The sequence below is a fragment of the Zosterops lateralis genome (genome assembly GCF_965231275.1).
Source record: "Zosterops lateralis genome assembly, chromosome: 3".
NCBI classification, from domain to species: domain Eukaryota; kingdom Metazoa; phylum Chordata; class Aves; order Passeriformes; family Zosteropidae; genus Zosterops; species Zosterops lateralis.
The window spans coordinates 68769089-68793417 of NC_139764.1; the positions used below are offsets into that span (position 1 = coordinate 68769089).

General features: G+C 45.7%; 1 long non-coding RNA gene across 3 annotated transcripts; it reads left to right on the top strand.

Moving 5' to 3' along the window:
- The first annotated feature begins 6212 nt into the window (after positions 1-6212).
- LOC310906980 lies at positions 6213-16896 on the top strand. Of its 3 annotated transcripts, none has more exons than XR_014589507.1 (3): positions 6213-7021; positions 12242-13528; positions 16705-16896. It is a non-coding gene; the product is annotated as an uncharacterized lncRNA (long non-coding RNA). The 3 variants fall into 3 exon arrangements; XR_014589508.1 differs by lacking the exon at positions 16705-16896 and having other exon boundaries at positions 12242-13000; positions 13161-13925; XR_014589509.1 differs by lacking the exon at positions 16705-16896 and having other exon boundaries at positions 12242-12345; positions 12427-13925.
- The last annotated feature ends 7433 nt before the right edge of the window (positions 16897-24329 follow it).

Below are 24329 nucleotides of genomic sequence, written 5' to 3' on the forward strand. Positions count from 1 at the left end.
ACATGACTGTACTGAGGTCATACAGGAAGCCCGTGCCAGAACTGAGAAATAAAACTGGATCACCTGAGTGCCAGCCTTGAGCAAGATTATCTGTCCTCTTCAGAATTCACTGGTATATCAGTCACATGACCTTTATCATATGTCATGGTACCAGTTCTTTAGAGCTCCATGCACCATGTGTGTGCCCACGATAATGCAGTTTGAGAGTGTAATTAAAACCACAGTATAATTCTTTCTACACATTTTGCTCATGAAAAGTGCATGAGCAAAACAGAAAGACACAGGAGCTCTGCTTATTGTCGTTCCATGGCTGGGCCCACTGAAATACACATAAAAACTGATCAAAATTTAATCTAAAGCCTGCACAATTTTCAGTCTCTTCCTTTAAGTACTTTTATGCCTCAAGGGTGGGATTTTCCAAAAGGCTCCATTTATGGGAGTTTTATCAGTGACTTCAACAGGAATAAAGTTAGGCCAGCCCTCAGGCCATTTGAAAGCTTGCTCACTTACTTTGCCTACTTAGACTGTGAGTGTTTTAGGGCAGGGCTGTGTCTTCCTCTGCATCTCCTTTATCTCCTTCTGCCGCACAAGCTGATGTGGGGGAACGTGTGTGCCTATCACAGTATCTGGATTATATGGATGGGGCAGGGTCACAGTCACATGGCAGCTGGAGAAATGCAGGTGACATTTCTAGCTTCACCTCTCACACAAATAACTGCAGAAGCAGGGTTGGAGCTAAACTCTCATGGGGGGTAGGAGACCTGGAATTTCTCATCAGTACAACATTGTGGGCATGTCCCTGTAAAGTGTACTGCCGCTCAATAAATGAATGTTATATTGCACTTAGGTTAAACAACAGCTGCATTGTCTGCGTGGACCTCACACAAACAAGCATATCATGGGTTGTTTTGTAAAGCACCTGCAGCCTGGTCTCTGAGCAGTTTGTGCCCTCTGCAATAACCCTGTGTACCCCTCCCATTCACCCCATGGGAGAGTGGCTCCCTTAGTGTGTTTTTATTCTTCCCACAGTTCCCTACTGTGTCCTTTAAACACAGACTGGGCAACCGGCAATAGGCTTTGTAGCTGATTCAGAGCAACCTGGATGCTGATGATTAGAAAGAAATGTCATTTATAAACCAGGCAAATTCATACCCTGAGAGTTTAACTTTTTGACCTAGTTTGACTAAAACTGCCTAATGGGTTTCACAGTTGTTACGGAAGGATTGGCTGACTGGCAGACGCAGAGCAAAGGTCCAAATGGTGCCAAGGAAACTTGATGGGTTTGCCAGAGATAGCTGCAGATTTCTAACTATAATTTTTTTCCTGAAGTGATGAACAGCTATGGTTACTTCCCAGCAACTTAAAGATCACTTCAAGTTGGACTCTCTCAGCAATATTTATGAGGCCTGCAATACTGGTATTTCACTTAAATCTCTCTTCTTAATATCCCATTGAAGGAGCATCTCAGCTTCCATTTTAAACCAATAGCCAGGTTCTTGATGCGCCATGGATATGACCCAGATATACCTTGAGAGCCAGGAAGAAAGATAAGAGGCGGGGGAAAAACAAAAACCAATTGCATATTTTAAACCCTTTTTTAAAACCTGCTCTTTAGGCTGACATTGCTCAAAAGATTGCTTCATCATTTTTAAATACTCGGGAGTACATGGAGTTCTTCAGTTTATACTATTAGGGTGCAGTCAAATTGTTGAGATACAGCGAGAAACTCCACCTTTTTATTATTATTATTCATTTTGGATTATATGAAAGAATTTTGACTTGTGAAGATAGACAGCCCTCCCCTTAGCTTGGGCTGGTCCGAGTGACCAAACGCCGTTCTGCCCCGCCACTGACTCGTTGTGCAACACGGCCGTGTCCACTTAAGCCGGTCTCGGTTACCCTACGTGGGGTTAATTATACTCACTTATCGCGTAATTGCTCTATCATTATAACTTAACACCTTCCTGCGCCCACACCGCGCGGGGGGGGAGCGGCTGGCCCCGCCCAGGCCCCGCTGGCCCCGCCCAGGCCCCGCTGGCCCCGCCCCCGACGCGGCCCCGCCCCCACCAAGCTAGGCTGCGCCGTGCGAACTGAATGATGTCATGCTCCGGGGCCGCGCGTGACCGCCGGGGCCCGCCCTCGCCGCCCATTGGTCGGCGCCCGTCGCCCGTCAGGCCAGAGACGGCTCCCATTGGCCGGCGCCTCCGCCCCGCCGCCGCCCCTCGGAAAATAATAAACAATCGAGTAAAATGCGGCGCGGGGCGGGGGCCCGGGTGGGTTCTGCGCCCCCTCTCCTGGAGCTCTCCTTACTCCGGGCGTTGCCCGCAGCCCTGCCGCCAGAAAAGCCTTTCCTGAGGGTGCCGTGGCGCTCGCACGAAAATTGCCTTCAGTCAGAGGCTACCGCTGCACTGAGGACCAAGCAAAGCCACCGCTCGGCGTTCCCCGATCCCCTTGTCTCAAAGCTAAGTTGTGCCAGGCTGCAGGCGCCCTCCAGGTGTGGGCTTCGAGGCAGGGGAGATCTGTTTGGGGTGGGAGGGGAAGGGACGGGGTGGGTATGTGTCTGGCAGCCAGGTGTGCCAAATGCCTAGAGGTAGGGCACCGACAGGGAGACCTGGAAGCCACGCCTCTGAAACTGTGTCAGTGTGTTGGTTGTCTTCACGGGACAAAAAACGTCCCCGAGGTGACTGTCCTGTCTGCGTGGTGCTGTGCATGGTGCATCCTCAGTCCTTGCTTCGTTGTGGTGGTGCTGACACAGCACGGCGCTAAAACAGCTGCCTCTCTCAGCCCTGCTTCCCTCCACCTGCGAACAGAAGTCGCGCCTGTACAGCTGGGGAGTTAATCGGGGATCAGGTGACGAGAATGAGGGCTGCAGGAAAGGATTTACCTTTTCTCAGGCTCCAGCCTTGCCTCTCCTTTTGAGAGCAGGTGCCCAATACGGCCTATTTCGCTTCCTCCAAAGAATTAATTATTTTCTCCCGTACGTGGCCCCTGGAGGAAGAAGTGTAAGCACCTCCCTCATGCTGTCATCCTGTATTTCCAGTGATCAGAGCACTTGTTCAGGAGCTGAAGATGTGGCTTCTGGTCTTTTTCCCAGAACTTCGTGTTTTCTTCTCTGACAGATGTTTGATGTAAAGTACATAGAGCACACTTCCAAAAGGAGACTGAAATCCAAGGCTGCTCCCCTCCCTTCCCCACGGCAATGTTATTATTGCTAGGTCATGGCCTCTCCTTGATTGCTCCCGTGAATCCCGAAGCCCCACCTTCTCCTCCAAGCAGCAGTACGGGTTCAACAGGCTGGCTGGAAATGGAGGGCGTGTTAGGCCAGCCGGCCTGCCTGGTGAGATGCTCTTCGGGAAGGTCACAGCGAGGCATCTGAACCCCTGTGGGCAGAGGGAGAAAATGACCTCACGTCTCCTGGTGTGAGAGGCACTGTAAGGCATACAGGGGGAAAGGAAACCTCCCCTGGGGAGTTGAGGAAGGGCTCAAAGGGGCTGCTGAAGTGTTAAGCAAAAGCAGTCAGCGGCTTAGCACATGGTGGGGAAGTTGGTAAGCATTTGCAGCTGGTTCTCTCTCCTACTTCGGGGGAACTGGGGAACTGCTGACTCAGGAGCTGCATCAAGTCGCAGGAATAGGATGGGGGTCATGTTTCCTGAGTGCCTGTACACGCCGCAGAGCGACGGGATAGCCCCGGGCACCTCCTGCCTGCTGTCCCGTCATGCTCTAAGAAGCCAGAGCCTGTTGGCATGTGTTGGATGTGCTCCGAGCAGGCTACACAGCCGGGGCCCTGGGTCTCGTCTTGCATGGAAACGTGTCCGAGCTACGAATTCCAGCACTGGCTCCAGGGGGAAGACAGGCACAGGGAAGAGCGGCCCAACGTGGGGTGGTTGTGGGTATGTGAAAGGCAGAATATCCTGTATCTTGAGATGCTGAGAACCTAAAAATAGGACTTCATTGCCTCCAGGATTAGGCATCAGTTGAGCAGCGGATTTTGGGAGGGTCGTTCTGAACTTTATTGCCTCGGTTCTACCCCGGGGTCCTGTTCTGGTATTAAAGACCTTACATTCCTTGCAGCTCATGTGAATGTCACTCACACATGCTCAGGGCATGCGGTTACAGCAACTGCCTTGCAAACTCCTCCTGGATCTGAAAAGTTAAATTCTTCCATTGGCGCACACCCTTGCCTGCCTTGCAAAATCAGTTCCTTCAGTTCAGCAAACCAAAACTTAAACTGAAGTCATTCAGTGCCAGTTCACCTATGGAAAGACAATGACAGCAAGAGTGAGACCTGATTTTATTTTTTAAAAGTTTATTTTTAAGTTTATTTATTGTTTATTAAATTTATTTTTGGTACCATTTAGGTGAGCCCATCTAATCGAATACACGCTGATCTGCTAAAGAGTTTGCTGCTTCTAAATACAGCAGTTACTCTTCATCCTAGGCATGTCTAGTGTAAAATACAGGTAGATGTATTATAAACCTTATTTAACCAAAATGGACTTTTTTTTTCCTTGGAAGTAAACAGGGAAAACTGAGGAGGAGCTCTAGCCTGAGGTCTGACAGATGTTCAAGTATGTGAAGCTTAAAGAGGAACGTGTGCTATTCAGTTTGCTCACGGAGCCTTTGTGACCTGTGTCTTCGTAGTAATGATGACACAAGCTTTTTTGAATAAAAGGAAGAAATTAAGTGCCGTGGCTAATTGTACCCTTGCTAACTTGCTAACCAAGGACATCATTTGACTGTGAAAATTGTTGGTGTACCCAAATCTCTCAGCTGGAGAGAATATCCAAAGTGAGAGTGTTCCCATATCTGTGGGTTAGAAGGGCTATTTAAAAAAAAAACAAACTTCCTTTAATTGGAAAATTAAACACTATTGCTTTAAAACAGTGGTGCACTGCTTTGAAAAATTAGGATCATATGGAATCATTTATTGCTTTTCAATATATATTCAGTCTCTGGTGCAATTTTATGTACTCGCTAATGCATAAAGTCTTCTGGAGCAGGAATAAAGCACCACAAAGCATGATTTAATGCTATAGGGTCACCAGATCTGTTTCACATTACTGGATGTTTCAATCTGTTGAAAAGGAGTTGTCCTGGAACCAGTGAAACAATGATGGGGGAAGGGGGGGAAGCCCATAAATCTGAAACACTTCAGAAATAGAGTGCACATATCAGCAAAAACTTTCCAAGGATTCAGTGGGGATTTGGCTGCATAAGAGATTAAAATTATGTACATTTATATTAAGTGACAGGAAAGTTAAAACAAAGTCAGTATTAACAGTACAATACTTGGTTGCAATTTAAGGCGTCTTAATAAATCATGTTTTCAAACAGTACAGGCCTACATAGGCATGTGACTGTAAGAGAAAATAAGAGCAAGTAATCCGGGAGTGCACAAAAGTGCTTTTGTTTGTACTTCTGTGGTCACTGGAAGTGCCTATTCTTGTGCTTATTCACAAACACCTCTGGCTCCTTCTTCCAGGAATCCTATCCAAATGTTTTGTTCTGACTTCGTTTGAGGGCTTTGTGCTTTGGTTCTTTTCATACGACTTGTTCAGGGCTCAGTTTTACAGCTTCCCTTTCCTCTGGCAAGGGACTGAGATGAGTCTGATGCCTTTGCTGCCTTCTTTTTCCCCCCAGAATGACAAGCTGTGGGGCAATCTTTGCTCTTGGGGCCTGGGCATTTCCCTTTCACAGGTTCAGCAAACATGCATGGTTTGAGCCACCTGGCAATGAACTCTGCAGGCACAGGAGGCAACCTTTCTGCTTTTATCATGAACCTGAGAGCAGTATAACGGTCTGGCTAGTTATAATTTAACAGAAACTCCATTTTTCATCTCACTGTGGTGATATGGTTAAATGTCATCTGTAGAGTCTCCCAGTGAGTGGGAGCTTCAGTTTTGCTTTGTATTTCTTACAGATACAGACAAAAACTAGTCCACCAGGTTACTGAATAAGAGCCATATTCCTTATTAGAGGCCTATACACATTAAAAAGAGTTTGCAGTAACTTTAATACTTCAATCAAAATATTTTTCAGTATATATTTGTCATTTATAACCAGTAGAATAATTGACTGGTTCTTTTATTAATTTTGAAATCTTACGTTTTCAGCAGCTTTATTAAGCAAGTAAATTAATCTTCAGCTTTCCTGTAGCACTGGAGTTTGTTCATCATGGCTGTGCCTTCCATCATTCTTTGGTAATTGAATAGTAGTAATTTCAAATAAGTTTGGATCTTTTGTTCAAAATAAACAGAGTATGCATGTGTCTTTGGATCAGCCCCTTAATGTGACCTCTCTTGTCTGCTCAAATTATAGTATCAAAATAAAAATTTTCAGAAAAATTGACCCATTTGAATGAATACATAATCAGTATTAAAACCAATACCGTGAGGACTAATTGCTGTCTTCAATTAACTTTCATCCAGATCCTATACCTTAGCCATTGGAAAATCTTAAATAAAATCCTCTTCAAAGTCCTTTCAAGCTTTTTCAAGAATACTTGTCAGTTTAGGCATGTATTCCTACTTTAACTTGTATGTATGTTTGTTAAGACTATTGCTTGTCTGTAGATGGCAACAGCATTACAGTGCTGAAGTAGCCCCCAGCCTGTGAAATAAGGCTATGGTGCTGGTGAGCATCAACTTTGAGAATGGAGAGAAAAAATATCTTGTGTTTTTCTTATCTGTTTTGGTTTTTGTTTGGTTTGGTTGTGGTTTTGTTTGTTTGGTTGGTTTGTTTGTTTTTTGTTGTTTGTTTTTTGGGGGTTTTGTTTGTTTGTTTGTTTTGTTTTTTGGGGGGTTGGGGATTATTTCCTTTTGTGGTTTGTTTGGGGGGTTTTTTTGGGTTGGTGGGGTTTTTTGGTTTTGTTTTTTTGATGTTTTTTTTTTTTTTTTGAGTTTTGGGGTTTTTTTGTCTGCAGCAGTGGCAATGGGGACTGTTCTACTTGGAGGAATGTTGGGAACTAATCATGTGAGAAAAGATCGTGGAGTGATGAGGCAGCATATTTCCCATGTCTAAGGTCAGGATTTGTTCTGTGAAGCTGACCTTTAAAACAGCCTGAAAATGAGGAACGTGGCACCAGAGAGCAGGGCAGGAAGCATGAAATTCTTCTGCATATGATTTTTTTTTTTTTTTTTAAGCTCCAGGTTTGTGATTCAGCATTTTCTGCCACTGGGAGAGACAAGAATGAGTAAAATTCTGTAGCAAAAAAGAAAATCTCTATTGTTCTAATCAAAGCCTAATAAAATATTAGCCATTGGGTATTTTTGTTCCCTTCTGATGAGTTGGGGTTGAGATTATATTTTCCCAAAATCACTCTCCCCTCAGCCTCCTGATCTGAGAACCCTGGAATTGAAGACAAAGTTTTATTTAGGCACAGCCTGGGCACCTTTTCTATATATAATCTGTGTGAAGTGCCTCCAGCTTTGTTGGCATTGGATTCCTGGGTGACTGCTGTTTCAGCTCTGACAAGCAACTGCAGGACAGGCCTGTGATGAGGAAGCTCCAGGGTCCCGGTGCCCAGTGGATGTTTGGTGCAGGACAGGCAGGTCAGGGACCCCCCAGGGCTGAAGCATCAGCTTGGGTGAGGTTGCCAGCCTGGATCTGATCCCAGCTGCATGGTGATGCAAGCCCTAGACACAAGCTCTCCTCTCCGAGCTTATGCAAAAGTGCCTTTACTGCCTTTTTTTCCTTCTTGCTTTTTCACCCTGTGCCCTTTCCCTTGCTGAGATGCATGAGGTTGCATTGAGAGGTTTGATGCAACAGCCGGATGCCCCAGCCTGTTGCTGCCTCCCTGGTCTTAGAAACGCTGCTGACCTGTTGGGAAGGAGAAAATGAGGGAGCCATTTCATCCTTCTCCCTCCTTGGAGACTGGTTCTGTTTTCAGATGGCATTTACCTCTCTTGGTAAAGGAGGTGGCAGTGGTGGGGAGCACTCCCAGGTAGTGGAGCTCAGCGGGGTCCATGGAGAGCCTGGTCCCTGGCACAGTGCTGACCTCAGGATGTTGGCATATTCCAGGTATGGGCATGAAAAGTCTGCAGTCATGGGTAAGAGGGTTTAACAGCCTGTACACAGCCACTCTGTGCCCACTGGCTCGTTTATCCCTGTGGATGTGGGCTGGGTGTGCCTGGGGCGATCTGTGCTCAGAGCAGAACCCTGCACAGGGGCAGCCTTGCTTTCCACTGCTGAATTATGTGGAAAAAGGGAGACAGCCTTGTCATGCTTTCCCTTTACCTGTTGAGATGGCAGCACCAGAAGAGGTGACTGATAGCTCTTTTTTGGTTGCTCCAAATGCCAGACAGAAGGAAGCTGGCTTGCATCTACTTTAGACTCTGAACAGGTTTCTTTTTTTTTTAAGAGTCCTAAGGGACAAGCAAATGGATATAAGCACATACTGTATTTGTGAGACCAGCACTGGGATGGCCTGCATATTATAAATTGATGTTGAAAAATGGGTGGCGGAACATTAGAGCCACACAAAATGATTCAGAGCCTGAAGAAAATGTTTTTCAATGGGAGACATGAAGCACTTTGTCTCTTTAGTTTATCAAAAAAGGCTGAGCAGAGAATTGATTATGATGGTGAAGGAACTTCCTTGGAAGAAAAATATCAGGTACTGAAAGGCTCTTTTATCTAGTAAATTATGGGAATGTGTTTCAGCAAGCTGAAGTCAGATACATTCATATGAAAATCTGGGCACAAATTTATTGGAATGAAGGTGGTTAATCACCATAACAAGCTGTCAGGGTAGTTGGAACATTTTCCAGATGTGTCCAAGCCAAGACAGGCCTGTTTCTGAAGGCTGTGCACTAACCACGGTTAAAAGTGTGAGGGACACTGCAGTCAAGTCTCAGACAAGGTAAACAGGTGAGGTTTGAAGGACTGTGATGTGTGACAGGCTTGACTAACAGCTCCCAAAGGAGCTGTGAAGATCTAATGGTTCCCATCTGTCCTTAACCTCTGAGAGACTGAGAAAAACAGCACTTAGCAGAAAGTGGAAGGCAGGAATCAGAATGACAGCCTCATCACTGGCATGCTCCTGTGACCTCTGTTTCTAGAAGGACTGTCTTTTACCTGCTTGGAGCTGTTTGCTTTACTCCCAACACAAGAACAACCTTTCTCCAGTCCACAAGCTCTCTGTAGAGATTGGCATCAGCACATTTCATTTTAGGAGATCATAAGTAAAAATTCATGATGCTCAGCACCTCAGTTGTAGCTAGGATAAGTAGTTTCCTTTTTATTTTTTTTTTTTTAATTCATCTTTTTAAGCTTTGGACTTGCCTGTTCTTCACTTGCCTGTTCTTCACACCTCCTAGTTTCCCTAGTATCCATTTCCTTGCATTGCCTTTGCCACCAGGCTCAGTGTGTTTTCCTGCATTGATAATCTGTGGTGCATGATGTCTTGGAGGGTGCTTCCTACCTATAATTTGGCAAAATAAACCCTGTCTTTCTTGCACAGATTTCACACGGGATAGGTATGTCAGTGATGTGCTGTGTAGATAAGAGCTTGTCAGGAACTTTTTGATAAAGTACCTTTCATCCAGAAGTACAAATTTGTAGCTGCTGTAGCTATTGATAGAAACACGCTAAGGTGTCTTTGCAAAATACCTGCAGTCTGTATCTAGAGAAGTGCTCTAATCTAATTTTTAAAACAAGGCTCCTTTTCCAGTTGGTGGTGGAAATCAGGAATTTCTAATCTCTTGTTGCCTTTTCTGGAGTCCCAGTGCTTTCCTGCTTATTCCCCATCTGCCAGGGATGATGCAAGTATTTTATTCTCTCAAGCCCTAAGACAAATTTGCTCACTTTCCTTGTTCCAAAGGGCAATTATGTACAAAGTCAGAGCTGAAACAAGGCAAGTGATTTCCACACAGCATCCCTATTTTCAAATTGGAGAGAAATGGATTTGAAAGGTGGACTGTTTGGTGGATAAGGCATTGACTGGATGGATGCAGCCAGAGAGATGTGGTCAAAGACTCTGTGCCTATGTAGAGGCTGGCGCCGAGTGGTGTCCCTTGAGGCTCTGTCTCTTTAGTATCTTTATTTTTGACAGCAGGACCAAGTGCACCCTCAGCAAGTTTGCAGATGGCATAAAGCTGAGCACTGCAGTTGGCACAACAGAGGGAAGGGATGCCATCTAGAGGAACCTGGACTGACTGGAGAAGTGGGCGCATGAGAACCTCATGAGGTTCAACAAGGCCAGGTGCTGCAGCTGGGTCAGGGCAATCCCAGACACTACAGATGGGAAGAAGAACTAATGGAGATCAGCCCTGTGGAGAAGGACTTTTGGGTTCTCATGGATGAAAAGCTGGACAGGAGCCAACAGGGTACACTTGCATGCCAGAACGCCAAACACCTCCTGGCTGCATCAAGAGATGTGGCCAGCAGGTCAAGGGAGGTGATTCTGCTCCTTTATTCTGCTCTCTGAGTCCCCCGCCCCGCAGAGTGCTGCATCCAGCTCTGGGGTTCCCAGCACAGGAAAGATGTGAACCTGTTAGAGTGAGTCCAGAGGAGGCCATGAAGATGATCAGAGGGATGGAGCACCTCTCCTGCCCAGACAAGCTGAGTGAGCTGGGATTGCTCTTCTCTTGATGGAGAAGGCAACAGGAAGACCTCATTGCAGCCTTCCAGTACTTTAAGTGGCTTATAAAAAGGAGGGAGAGAGGCTTTAGACAAGGAGGAATGTTTTTAAGCTTTAAGAGGATAGGTCTAGATTAGATGTTAGGGAGAAATTCTTTACTGTGAGGGTGGTGAGACACTGGAACAAATTGCCCAAGAAGCTGTGGATGCCCCATCCCTGGAAGTGTTCAAGGTCAGGCTGGATGGAGCTTGAAGCAACCTGATCTAATGGAAGGTATCCCTGACCCTGGCAGGGGGGTAGGAACTAGATGATCTTTAAGGTCCCTTCCAACCCAAAGAATTCTATGATTGTATGAAACGAAGGGGTGGAGTTGTCATCCAGTTGTCATGCAGTTTTTGTCAATACCCACAAACCATTAACCTGATTCATAGACTCCCTAGAACAGGGAAGTTAGAGATTAAGCAGGGTTTTGAACTGACATGTCCAAATAGTGAGAGTCTTGACCTTATTTTTATGTGGGGGAAAAAAACACATTGAAGAATAAGAAATGTTGGAGGGGGTGGGAGAGTCATGTTTGTTTTCTATTTGGGCTTTTTTTGGGGAGGACACGCAAGAAGTTTTCCAACCAGTTTTCTTGAAGCCCCCATACCTCTGGAAAGCAGTAGAAGTATCTGCATGAGTGAATAGCTCCAGCACAGGAAAATACAGAGGATGTAAGAAGAATAAGGCTTTGGCTGGAGAGATGGAAGTGGTGAATTGCTGCAGCCACGGGTAGGCTTTTCTGCAAAGACTGCAGTTGCAAACAGACCAGGCAGAAGCTCACCCACAGTTTAAGAAACATTTAGTTTTAGGAACACATGTTTTAGTCTGAACTCAACCCATGAGTCTAAGACTTCTTTAAACTCTGGATGAATGTTGCTTTTAACCTACCCTGTAGCTTGGATCCATTTGTTTAGTCATTTGGCAGATGAAGGTTATTCTTTGTCTCAGAAAAAAGATTCACCTTTGCTCTCTGTCTCAGATTAGCTTACTGTTGTCCCCACAGTTCATCTGCTTTTATATGCGTGTCCTGCTGCTAAATGTGGATAAAATAAGCAGATAGTCCTTTTACTCTCTTTCCTTTCAGCTTGTTGGTGCAGGATTTGGTCATATGTATGGTAATGTGTAACTGAAGGATGTTGGCCCTGCCCAGCTGGCTTAGATCTCACCTCTAAGCTTGTACTCAAAAAAACCCTACCTATTCTGAGCAGCATGGGAAGCTCTCCAGGGCCCAGAATGTGAAAATTAATCAATTCTTGTAGAAATGTTTCTGCAATGCTGTGGAATCCAGCCAAGAGACATGATGAATGTGAAAACTGTTTTCTAGGACATCCAGTTTCATTTAATTTTGTCATGCCCATAGAACTTTTCAGCAAATTTCTGTATCCTTCCATCCTGCATCCTTTTGTGATGTGGTTACCCTGGCAATCCAGCTGACTTTCCAGAAAAGCCAGCTCCATCAAGGTTCATTGACTTGCTACATTAAAGGCCTTCAGTAGGCTTCAGCATCTATTGATGCCAGTTCTTTCATGGGCTTGGACTGTTATGAGAAGAGATGTGCAGAGCAGGTTATGCTCTAGCATGCTTGATTTGAGCTGATTTTTTTTCCTTGTTTCTTCTTAGCTCTACATGGACCAATAATCTTGAAACACTGAGGTAATTTTTCTGCATATCATCAGACTTCTGTTCCAGCAGATTCTCTACAGGGGCAAAGTTTTCCAGGAAAGGTAATTTCTTATGTACCTCCCTTCAATGTGTTTGTGCAATAGTTTGACTTTAAAAAATCTCAATATAATTTCTTCCTTTAGGCAAGCCACAGAGGGACCAGTGTTTAACAAGTTCGTCTTTATTTTCCACTTGAATTTAGCATTTTTTTAACACTTGAGAATTAAGAAATAGAGCCTGAAAGGTATTTAAGTATGCAAGAACACGGAGCATTGAAATGCCTGACTCCCTGAGTGCCACGTGGTGTGCCTGCACTTTATGAAGGGGAAAGTTTGGTGCCTCAGAAGAACAGAACCTGAATGCACAAGGAGCTGCTTGCACCAATCAACAGAGGTATGAGCCTGGAAGGGGAAATGACTTGGGGAAGACCAAGCAGACAAGCGCTGTTCTCATGACAAAAACAAACAACAAAATCATTTTTAAAAACCCAAACCGAACAACAACCCATGAAATGTTAAACAAAGATTGGCCCATGCCCTCTAATACCTTCTAGTTCCTTTGCTTACATTTTTGGAGAGGAGACAGTTCATACATTCTCCTAGGATGTTGTCAGTGGATGGGACTTCTGCAAGCTGAACCCTGCGGGAGGAGAAGTGGAGACACCGATGATGGAGTGGCAGAACAGGACTAGGGAGCTTCTTGAAGGTCTTAACCACAGTAAGCCGAAGCAAGGGCCATCTTTTTTTATAAAGCCATAGTCATAGGGCTATTTTTGAGGAGCCTGTCATAAGCCAAATCCTATAAGTGCTCTGAATTTCAGAGCATCGGGGTTTCAGGCTTGTTCAAGTCTTCCCAATGTTGTGCTTTTTGAGAACAGAATCCCAGCAGAAGACAGCCACAATAGAGAGATTTCTTCTCTGAGATACAGAGAGCAACTCATCAACACAGCTGCCCTTGAATGGGGGGAATTCACAGCTGCACCTGAAGTTATGTGAGTCACCGTTTGTTTCAAGACCACCTGTATGTGCAAGGAGCATCCCAGAATTACTTCAGTCCCAGGAACAGGTGGCAGTACCAGATCCACTTGCCAAAACGTCCCCACGTGCAGGGGCAGCAATGACCCCCACCTAGAACTTCTGCACCCCAGGGTGAAGACAGCCTTCCATCATCCAGGCAACACACTGCCAAATAGACGCTAAAAATGATGGGTTGGAGACAGGGATGCACCTGGATCCCTATCACAAGGTAGCCATGCAGAAAGTTTCCAAAGGCTTTTTTGGGCTCTGCCTGTGGCTTTGCTCAGGAGCACACATGCCCTGTACCTTGCACCGCAGGATCCTGCTGGTGCAGTGACTGGGAGGATTCAGCCTGAGCCATTGCAAGGCAGCATCCAGCCGTGGGGACAAGGCCGGGATAGGATCAAGCAACATGAAACGGGTCACGGCACCAAGAGAGTTCAAGAAGTTTGGCCAGTGCTCTCAGGCACATGGTGTGACTCTGGGGGATGGTCCGGATGGTCCTGTGCAGGGCCAGGAGCTGGACTCCATGATCCCTGTGGGTTTCTTCCAACTTGGAAGATTATTCTGTGATACAAGGCAGCCCCAGTTTCAAGGAAGCCCTTGCTTCCCAAAATCAAGTTATAATGGAGTGTGTTATAATGGTTGTATATTAAAAACATAAAGCTGTTTAAAACCATAAATCATGGTGGGTCATCCCTGTCCTGTGGAAGGCTCTGCTGTCCTCCTGCCCCACATTTCCCCGGCCAGCAGCCACCCTGCAGCCCCTCCTGACCCCTCTGCCCCCCACCTGGCCTGGCATGGGACACAGGGCTGTACCCCATGCTGGGAAGTGTGGCTGTTTGATGTCTCTTTTTTTTTTTTTTTTTTTTTTTTTTTTTTTTTTTTTCCCAGCACTCCACAGAATGTTTCAGGTTGGAGGGGGCTTTTTGGAGCTCATCCAGTCTGAACCCTCTGCCAAAGCAGGTTACACAGGAACGTGTCCAGGTTTTGTAGTCTCTCCAGGTATAGACACTCCACAACCTCCACGGACAGCCTGTTCCAGTAACATAAAGAAGTTTTGCCTCACGTTGAGGTGGAACTTACTGTGTTTTAGTTCATGTCCATCGCTCCTCATCCTGTCTCCGGGCAGCACCGAAAGTGGTGTGGTACCATCCTCTTGGCTCCTGCCTTTGAGACAGGTATATGTGCATTCATGGATCCCTTCTCAGTCTTCTCCACACTAAACTTTCTGAAAGGGCTCTCAGCTCAGGCTCGTAGGGTGTGTTTGCCTGACTTTGTTCTCGGGCTGGCGGTGACAGCCCGGGCTGTGTTTCCCCCTGTCCCTGCCCGGCGGCGGAGCGCGCCCGCCATCTTGTGGGCTGTGCCCGCCTTGCAGGCCGCCCTCACCCGGCCCCGCGCCCGGGCCTGCCCCGGCAGTTTTCCAGGATAGATTTAGGATAGGGACGAGAACTGGGACTGGAACGGGTTGCCCAGAGAAGTTGCAAATGTCTCATCCCTGGAAGTGTTCAAGGCCAAGTTGGGTGGGGCTCTAAACAACCTGGTCTAGTGGAAGGTGGCCCTGCCCATGGCAGGGGGGTGGGCTAAAAAGATCCTTTCTATCCCAAGCTATTCTATGATTCTGATTCTGTGATTTTGCAAACAAGTGTAGGAGAAAGGCGAAAGCAGTGTCCTAACGCAGGCATTCCTGTTATCAGTGGGAAGGGGCTGATTGCAGGGTGGATGTGTTTCCAGAGCCCTGGCAGGTGCAAGTCTTGTGGGGAACTTGGGCTCTCTGGATGATTCCTGTTATCCTGAGGACAGGTATCCCCACAAACCCTTGCCAGTCTAGGATTTCAGAGCCCCAGCCTGCTAAGTTTTACCATCAGAGTAAAGGAGTCTAGGATTTCAGAGCCCCAGCCTGCTAAGTTTTATCATCAGAGAGGCCAGCGTGTGCAGAAGACAAGTGAGGAATAGGGAATGCGTTTTGACTGAAAGTGCCACTGAATTGCAGAAACAATGCATGGTTGATGAGAAACTGTCTGCTGAAGAGAGAGTGATGCAAGTGCAGGCACACTCCTCTAGGAAAGGGTGAGGAACCACCAGTAAACCACACCCCCCCCTTCCACAGGAGAGCTGTGAAGTTAATAGGAAGATGGGAGCTTGTGTCTGTTTTAAGCCAAGAAATGGGAAGCTCTGCTGAAACTTGGCTTTGTCCTGCTTTTACCTTCTGCTTACCCTGTTAATATGCAAAAAATATTCAAACATCTTTCTCTTTGAAAGACAGGAGGTACTAGAGTCCAGCTTCTGTTTTGTAGGGACTCATCTTCCACCCTGGTCAAGTACCTAAATACATTGGATGATTTCAACCCAAAAGCTGAGACTTCTGGAGCTCATTTCTTATCTGAGACATTGTGGCATTAGTGGCTCAATGGCTTCAGTTCTAAATGAGCTGGCAAAGGTGTTCTCAGCCCAGAAAGTTTTTCTATTTCTAGCTGTAGCAGTTGAGCAGAGAACCAGGTCATAGGGTCACAGAATCATAGAGTATGCTGAGTTGGAAGGATCCCTCAGGATCCTCCAAGTACACCTCCTGGCCCTGCACAGCCCCACCCCAAGAATCACACCTTGCATCTGAAAGCATTGTGCAAATGCTTCTTGGACTCTCTCAGGCTTGGTGCAGTGACCACTTCCCTGGGGAGCTTGTGCCAGTAATCAACCACTCTCTGGGTGAAGAACCTTTTCCTAATGTCCAACCCAACCCTCCACTGACACAACTTCAGGCCATTCCCTCTCTGGGTCCTGTCACTGGTCTCCACAGAGAAGAGATCAGTGTCTGCCCCTCCTCTTCCCCTTTCCACAGCACTGCTTTCCAGCCTCTCATTCCCCAGTCTGTCCATGCATCCAGGGTTGTCCCACCCCAGGTGCAGAATCTGGCACTTTCCCTCACTGAACTTCATATGGTTGGTGATTGCCCAGTCCTCTAATTTGTCAAGGTCTCTCTGCTGAGTCTCCCTGCCCTTGAGGGCTTCAACAGCTCCTCCCAGTTTAGTATCATTGGCAACTTACCCAGGATCCCTTCAGATTCTGCATCCAAGTAATTTATGAAGATGTTGAAGAGCACGGGGCCTAAGATGGAGCCCTGTGGAACCCCAGTAGTCAGGTCACCAGTCTGATGTCACCCCATTCCCTGTAACCTTTTGTGCCTGAGGAGTGAGCCAGTTGCTCACCCACAGCATGATGTGTTTATCCAGCTGTGCCTGGCAGCTGGACAAAATGTGCCTGACATTTTGTCCAGAAGGATACTGTGAGAGAGTATTGAAAGCTTTACTAAAATTCAAAAAGATTCCATCAACTGACTTCCCTTGATCAGCCAGGTGGGTTGCCTTGTTGCAAAATGAAGTTTGACAAGCAGGACTTTCCCCTCAGGAGGCCATGCTGGCTGTGACTGATGAGTGGTGGTTTCCTGGTCGTGCTCTCCTTGCAAACCTTGTTCCTCTTCCACACCAAGTCACTTATGACACTTTGCTTTGGATTCATCATTACTGCCTCATTTTGGAAAACTGAAATAAATGCTGGACCAAACCAAGGAGAACTGCAGGGCCGCCTGGATGCTGTGGAGTAGAGGTGGGTGGTTAAACAGCAGGCAGCTGACTGTAAAGCCTGTAAGTGTGACAGAAGGAAGAGCTGAGGTGGAGGAGTGGGATGGAGGGTGCCCAAGCAGCACCATACAGCCCACCAAGGGCAAGCAAAGCAATAGAAGGCAGTCCCTGTTCAGAGAGGGAACACTAACTAGTCTGAACAGGAAAAGGGAATCTGGCAAGGACACGGGCGCAGTTTTGTAATGGTACAGGGGTTCCCTGGAAAGTCCGTAAAATAAGAACAATCAATTAACAAGCTGCTGTGGCTTCAGAAAAGCCATTATAAACATACTGGTGTAATGAGCACGTCTGATGCGCAGAAGCTGTTTAACCTTCAGCCTCTTGCCTTGTAAAGCACCTCTGGGGCAGTGGGTAAAGCTGTTAATTATTAAGGTCAACCCTAGCAGACAGAGGTGTCCTCAAGTATGGGTTGCTGTGATACACTCAGATAATTTCTCCATTATGTCAATAACTAATTTCCTGAATTGTACAAGAATTGATGGATTAGCATCCATTAACCAAGTCTTAACTCATGGCTATGAGAGCAGTTACAGGCCACAAGGACTGCAGAACCCATTTGTAACTCCTTGAGCACATGTAATATATACACATAGACAGTACTGCAGCAGCTTGATGTTAGTAAAACAACCAATGTATGTAAAAACGCTGGGCAGGCAGTGACAGGCACTGACTTGAGCAGATATCTTGATGTTTATCCTCAGGTGCTCTGAGAGCAGAGGATGAAGCCACTCTGACTTTTAAAGAACTGCGTATTGAGTAAATGAACAGAATCACAACCAAAGCAAAATACCCATTGTATTTACTACCCAAAGGGCTTTTTTTCTTTTTTCTGGAAAAAAAATTAAAAATTTAAAAAATTTTTTAAAAAATCCATACAGCAAACAATTTGCGGATTTGATAAGTGCAACATTTTACATTGTTCACCGTTATGTTGCAAGACAAATCTCATTGCTTTTATTTACACAGGCCATATCATTTTGTGTACCTAAATGCAAACTTTTTTTTTCAAGCACAGCCTGTGAAGAATCTTTGGAAACTGGAATACAGGTAGGTAAGAAATTCCTTTGCTTCACAAAGTGTTTTTATTGTTTTGCCTCAAAGCCAAGCACGACTGGAAAAGCAGCTATCCCAAGTGGAGCTGTTGTGAAGGGACACGGTGTGAGGGCACAGTGCTGAATCTGCCTGAGCCTGGCACACGGCTGAACCCTGCTTGTGGAGGGGGAGGGAAATGGAACCTATGTCTGCACTTACCTGCCTGAGACTCTTCTGGCTGCCTGCCTGGAGTTAAACCAAAGGAGGCTGAGGAGAGACAGGAAGGAGTAGGAAATGAAACTATGATGGTGATAAAGCCAACTAATACCAACATTACTTTAGGGAATCAGTGGGGAGCAAGGCACTGGAGTAACTGCTGCCAGCCTGCTGCCAGAAGGGTGACAAGCTGTTTTACCAAGGCCAGCAATGAACACAAGAAGATATTAAACCCTCCCCCAGCACAGGTGAAAGGGCTGGGGACTGGGCCTATGGAAAGGAGGTCAGAGCAGTTCTTAGGAAGAAATATTACTGGACTTGCAGCTGGACCTGGGTGTCCCACCAAAGCTGGGGATGATGGACTGTGGGAGGGGATTTCAGGGGCTTGTCTAAGCTGCTGAAAACGTGGAAAAGGGGAAGTCCCAAGCACCAACACCTCCCTCAGGTTTAGGCTTGTCTCCTGGTTTATGGCAGGCCTTGGGCTGTACTGCCAGCTGTTCTGCCCCAAAGGGAGAGTTTCAGCTGCCCAATGCAAGCTATTTGGAGGGGAGGGGATTGGCAGGCAATGTTCCAAGACAGCAATCCTGTTTAAATGGCAACATAGGGAGTAGGGTGGGCGAGACAGGCAGGGGGTGCCAGCCCAGTCACAGGGCAGTGAACATGGCAGCAGCCCTCATCTCCTCCTGGGCTTGTGCCTTGGGAGGAATGTCAAAGCTGGAGTGGGGAGGAGCACTGCTCCCTTACCTGGAGTGGTGTTGAGCTTTTTTTTTCCCCCACGGACAACCTTTACTAGAGCAGCCACTACCACCTTTCCCAACATAGCTCATCTCACTTGTATTCCTTAGGCTGCCATGGCTGCAGCATCACTGCAGTACCTGTGTGCAAGGGGCAGGTGGCCGTGGGAGAGGCCACAGGGGGAGAGCAAGCCCAGGTGCACCACAGGCTGGAGCTGTCTGCCCACCAAAACTGTGACTGAAATTTAATTTGCCTGATGCATTCCGTGGATATTTTAATCAGCATTTCCTACAATCTACTTGGCAAAGAGGCTCAATTGGCAGCTGCCTGACTGAATGGGCTTTGCACCCAGTCTAACCTTCTCCATTTGCAATTTCCAGTGCTGGAAAACCTCTCTGTCTCACTTTCAGAAGTTTCTATAGCAATCACAGCCATCTTAGTGAAGCACTGGAAATGGCAGTCCATTCAGATTGTAATATTGCTGGACAGTAATTGCTCCTCTCTCCACTGGCCTCCGAAATGTTACTTTTTGGGAGATACCAACTGCAACTGGAGGAAACTGGTCCTCTGCCTGTCCTTTCCAATCAGCTCTTCTCCCCCTGCCCCCTGAGGAACTTTGTTAGCTGTTTACAGTGTGTGAACCTCGATTAGCAGGGAAGTGTTGCTGGGCACATGATACCTCAGCTACAGGAAAGACCTGACATGAGTGATGCTCTCAACAGGCCTGCGGGAGCAGACCTTACCACCCAACACATCATGTTGTGACCTGAACATTATCCATCACTGCATGTAGAAAAAGCTACACAAGTGTGTTTGCCTTTGCTAATTGTAAAGGACCAGAGCACTCAAAGGTTTGTTGTTTTTTTTTTTTTTCATGTCGGTGAGCTTACTTTTCCTCGTTTGGTTGACTTCAGTTTAAACAATCACTTGATCTTTTGTTCCACGCTCCATTTTTCAGTGGCTGTGATTGCTCTTAATTACTGTGACACTGAAGAACCATGTGCTAAAAATACATTAAGTAACTTCTTGCAATAAGAGAATGTGGTAGAATTATTCCACAGCTTGTGAAGTTAACCATTTCTTAAGCTCTAGTAATAATCTTCCCCTATACTTTTATGGCTATTGTTGCCTGCTGGAAAAATTAGCTTAAAGCTGAGTAAGGGGAATTATGGATAAGTGTTTGCAATTTGGCTTTGGACTGACATAGTGTGGTTGCACTCAGAGAATTTGAAGTCTTTGCTCTGGCAGCAGCACTCAAATCTGGGAATATAGGATTCACATTGGAAAAGAGTGGATTTTTACAACTATTTAAATGAACAATTTCAGCTAGAGAGTGGATTAACAGAGCCAACTAAACCCTTCACCCTGACAAAGAACTGGCGGGAGGACTATAGAAACACATCCAAAATTTTACCACCATGAATGCAGAGTACTAGGTCAGTGAAAAGCATTTCTGTATTTTAATGGCTCTCTTAGAAATCAATTCAATTTTAAACAAAAGTTGTTTTACAAATATGTGGAGCATGCAGAAGGCTGGAGAGGGAGCAAGTGGCCTGCATCCTCCATCTGCTCAGTCCTCCCTCTCCTCTCACACTAGGAACTGCTGCTGCAAAGTCCCCCTTCTGGGCAGACACAGAGGCAAAAGCAGACAGTGCCCCAAACCCAAGGGTCAGAAATGTCTCCCATTCTGCAGGTGCAGGGGTGCACCCCCAGACCCCACACCCTGTATTTCATATGTGCCAGAGCTCCTGAGGCCCAAAGCCAAGCAGCAGGAAACTCTAAGCCCAGGGGTCTTGGGGAAGCTGAGACACAAAAATCTGTGCTTCTCCATCAGAAATGAGGTTACAGAACAAGAGAATATTAAGTATCCCAGGATAAGGAGCAGTCTTCACTGATAAGAGATGGACATCTTGAGGATTGCTCATCTCTGAGAGGAAATGGAACAGGGCAGCACAAGAGAAGCATCCACTGGACAAACAAAGCTGCAAAGACTGGCAAAACCTGTTCTTGAAGAATTTCAGAAGAGGCAGCAAAGCTAAGGGACTTGTTTTTGAGCAAAATTTCTAATTAAACCCTGACAGCTTACTGCTGCAGGATGTTTGAAGGAAAAACAGGATCTTAAATTGATCTGGAGAAGGGTCCAATGTTTCCATGAGTGACAAGGCCTGCAACCATTGTTGAGGGTACAGCCTCTTCCCTCACAAACCTGTGTGAATCTGTAATGGGAGAGTGAGACATCCCATTCTGGATGCAGTTCTCAAACACTGGATACCACAAGCAATATACTGGAGCAAGCTGGTTTCTTGACTTTCAATATTACGATATCTCTCCTCAAGAAATGGGAAAATGTAATGTTTGCAGTAAAAGGTATAGAAATAGGCCCAACGTTTAATGGCTGCCTAAAAATTTTACACCCCTGATTTCTCAAGTCCGAACTGTGAAACACTGCTTGCCATCTGCCAGCAAGAACTGCCTGTCTGCCACTGGCATCCATGGAGAGGTGCCAGGCTGCAGCAGTGCTCTCCCACTCTCAACACTCAGAGGTGTTCCTTCAGGGCACTCGCACTGGGGAGCTGCAGTGATCCTCAGATCCTCCCAGCCCTTCAGTGTGGGGGTTTTCTGCCAGAGTACATGTTAACTAACTGCTTCCCTGGGCAATTTTTCAAGCTGTGCAAAACCTGTAACAACTAACCGCAGAACTAATTGGCTGACAGCAAAAGCACATCTTGAACAGCAAGAATCCCGAATTACGGGGAAGGGGGAAAAGCACTTTAACTGTGGTTTGCATACAGCTATTCTGTCTCACCCTCAAGTTGTTGGAGCAAAGAGCCAAAAGGTGGGAAAAATAACTACAAACCCCAAAATTAGGGATGCTGGCAGCAGTAACAGAGGCGGACAAGTCTAAACTACTTCTGGAGGAGGACCTTTCTGACAAGCCATGGATATTCCAACCCAAAAGCTGAACTATGTGTAGGGCAATGGCTATAGCTCACAGAGGCAACCACAAGCCCAGAAAATAGCAGTGCTACCAGTCCAGGTTTGCCCCTTGGATACAGAGATTGAAGAAAAACAATCACACTAAGTCATAAAGATAAAAGGGCTGGAGCACCTCTCCTAAGGAGATAGGCTGAGAGATGTGAGGTTGGTCAGCCTGGAGAAGGCTCCAGGGAGACCTTACAGCACCTTCCAGTACATAAAGGGTACTGGAAGAGACCTGGAGAGGGACTTTTTACAATGGTATGTAGTGACAGGACAAGGGAATGGCTTTAAATTGAAAGAGGGAGGGCTTAGAGTAGCTATTAGGAATAAACTCTTTACTGTGAGGGTAGAACAGGTTTCCCAGAGCAGTGTTGGGTGCCCCATCCCTGGCAGTGTTCCCAGACAGGCTGGATAAGGCCTTGAGCAACCTGGTCTAGTGGGAGGTGTCCTTGCCCATAGCAAGGGAGGTTGGGATTTGATGATCTTAAAGGTCCATTCCAATCTCTTAACATTCTATTATTCTAATTACAGTGGATCTGTCTATCAGGAACACATATCTAAAAATAACATGAATAAGTGACAAGTTTATGAAACCTGGATTTATTAATTTTTCTTTATTACAAGATAAATTCTTCTCAAATAACAGATGGATTTGAGTCTTATGTTTGTAATATATTAGGTTCAAAATGTCATATTTTAAAAAATATTCTCTGTATACAAGGAAAATCCCAACAGAATTTACAAAGCCACTGTATTTCACAAGTATAGGATCTGAGATAGTTACAAATCTTACAGGAAATTTGTTATTACAAGAAAAAACTACACAAATGGTTTACAGTTTTAATCTCAAATCTCTTTTTTTTTTCTTTAAATAGATTCTTAAAATAGATGCATTATTTAAAACAAAATCACTACAAAGAGGCACGTGGTGTTTAGTGGATGACATTAATTCTGTAACCCAAACAAGGAGACTAATCCACTCTGAGTAGCTAAATTATTTTTTTGCACTATTTACATACTTTACTGAAGTATTTTCATCACAGAGCCTCTGCAAGCATCTTAGAATATTAATGAGAAAAGCCTGGCAGCACGCCAGAGTTAGCAAGTAAGAAAGTAACATCATTCCCATTTTACAAACAGGGAAACTGAGGCACCAGGTGTATTCAGATCCCGCCAACTGCAGCAAGAAAAGTCCTGAACCTTAGTTCTGTTTGCCATGTCTTGATGAAGAGACTGTTCTTCCCCCTTGTTACACGGCTGGTGACTGTGCTGGGCACTGTTGGAAACCTGGTCAGTTGCTTTTTTTTCATGTTTAGATTGCTGCAAAGTCGGTGAAATCTATCCAGCTGTAGTGTCATCATCGTTACTAAAAGAAAAGCCATTAATGGTTTTCCTTTTTAGATAAAAAACCAGCAACAGCAAAAAGTGCATCTTCAGTCCCTCCAAAGCCTTTGGAAGACTGTCTTGTTCTACCCAAAATACTGCAATTGTTACCTCACTCTGCACAGTAACAAATACTGAAAACCATTAACTTTGAAAGACAGAATTGCACTATTTATTATTAAAAAAAATAATAAATAAAATTTTGGGCATTGTGAACATTCTTTGGTTAATCAAGTATTTGAAAGAAGTTGGTTGACAGATTCTCAGCCAGGACATGAACTTTAGAAAACATGAAGTGTTTGATGTGGTCCATAATCCCCAGGATTTTACTTCCTATGACAGCAAAATATTATACCACATCACTAAAGGTCACTTGAAAAGACCTTTAAAAATAACTTGTCAATTATGTTTGCTGAACAACTAAAGGAAATAAAAAACTTGTTGCAGATCTGAGAGCACATGAATTCACAAGTTAAGAAAAACCTAAAAAGCCAGGACTTAAACTCTGGAAAGAAGCATCCAGCACAAATCCAGCAATTTTTAAGGCTTTTATGGAGCATGCACAATTTAGTCACAGGCATCTCACTGTTTACATTTTGGTAAACACAACATCTTCATGTGGGCTGTACCCTGCAGGCCAGGCAGCAGGGGACAGGACAGCTGGGAGCACAGGTGGCCCAGCACCCTGGGGCATGACATAACTACTCTTGTCCGTGGTGTCCAGTGAGATTCTGGCTGGCACCAGTTTCCTGGAAGGTAACTGGTCTGACCCCAGAAGCAGCACCCCCAACTCAGCACTGGAAAAAGGCTTTATACATGCTACAGCAGCATAAAATAAGCAAACAGGGCCTCACTTCCTCCAGGGAGGTAGATGGGCATAAATGTACTGCTTCTGTGGTTACTGGGGCACCCTCTGCCCTGGTGTCTGGGCTGGCTGAGAAACCAATCCAATAATTTCTCCTTGTGGACCTGACGCAAAAGTGGCAACCTCCCTCTGCAGCACAATCACAAATACAGCACAGTGATTTATACAACTGTTTTTGTTTT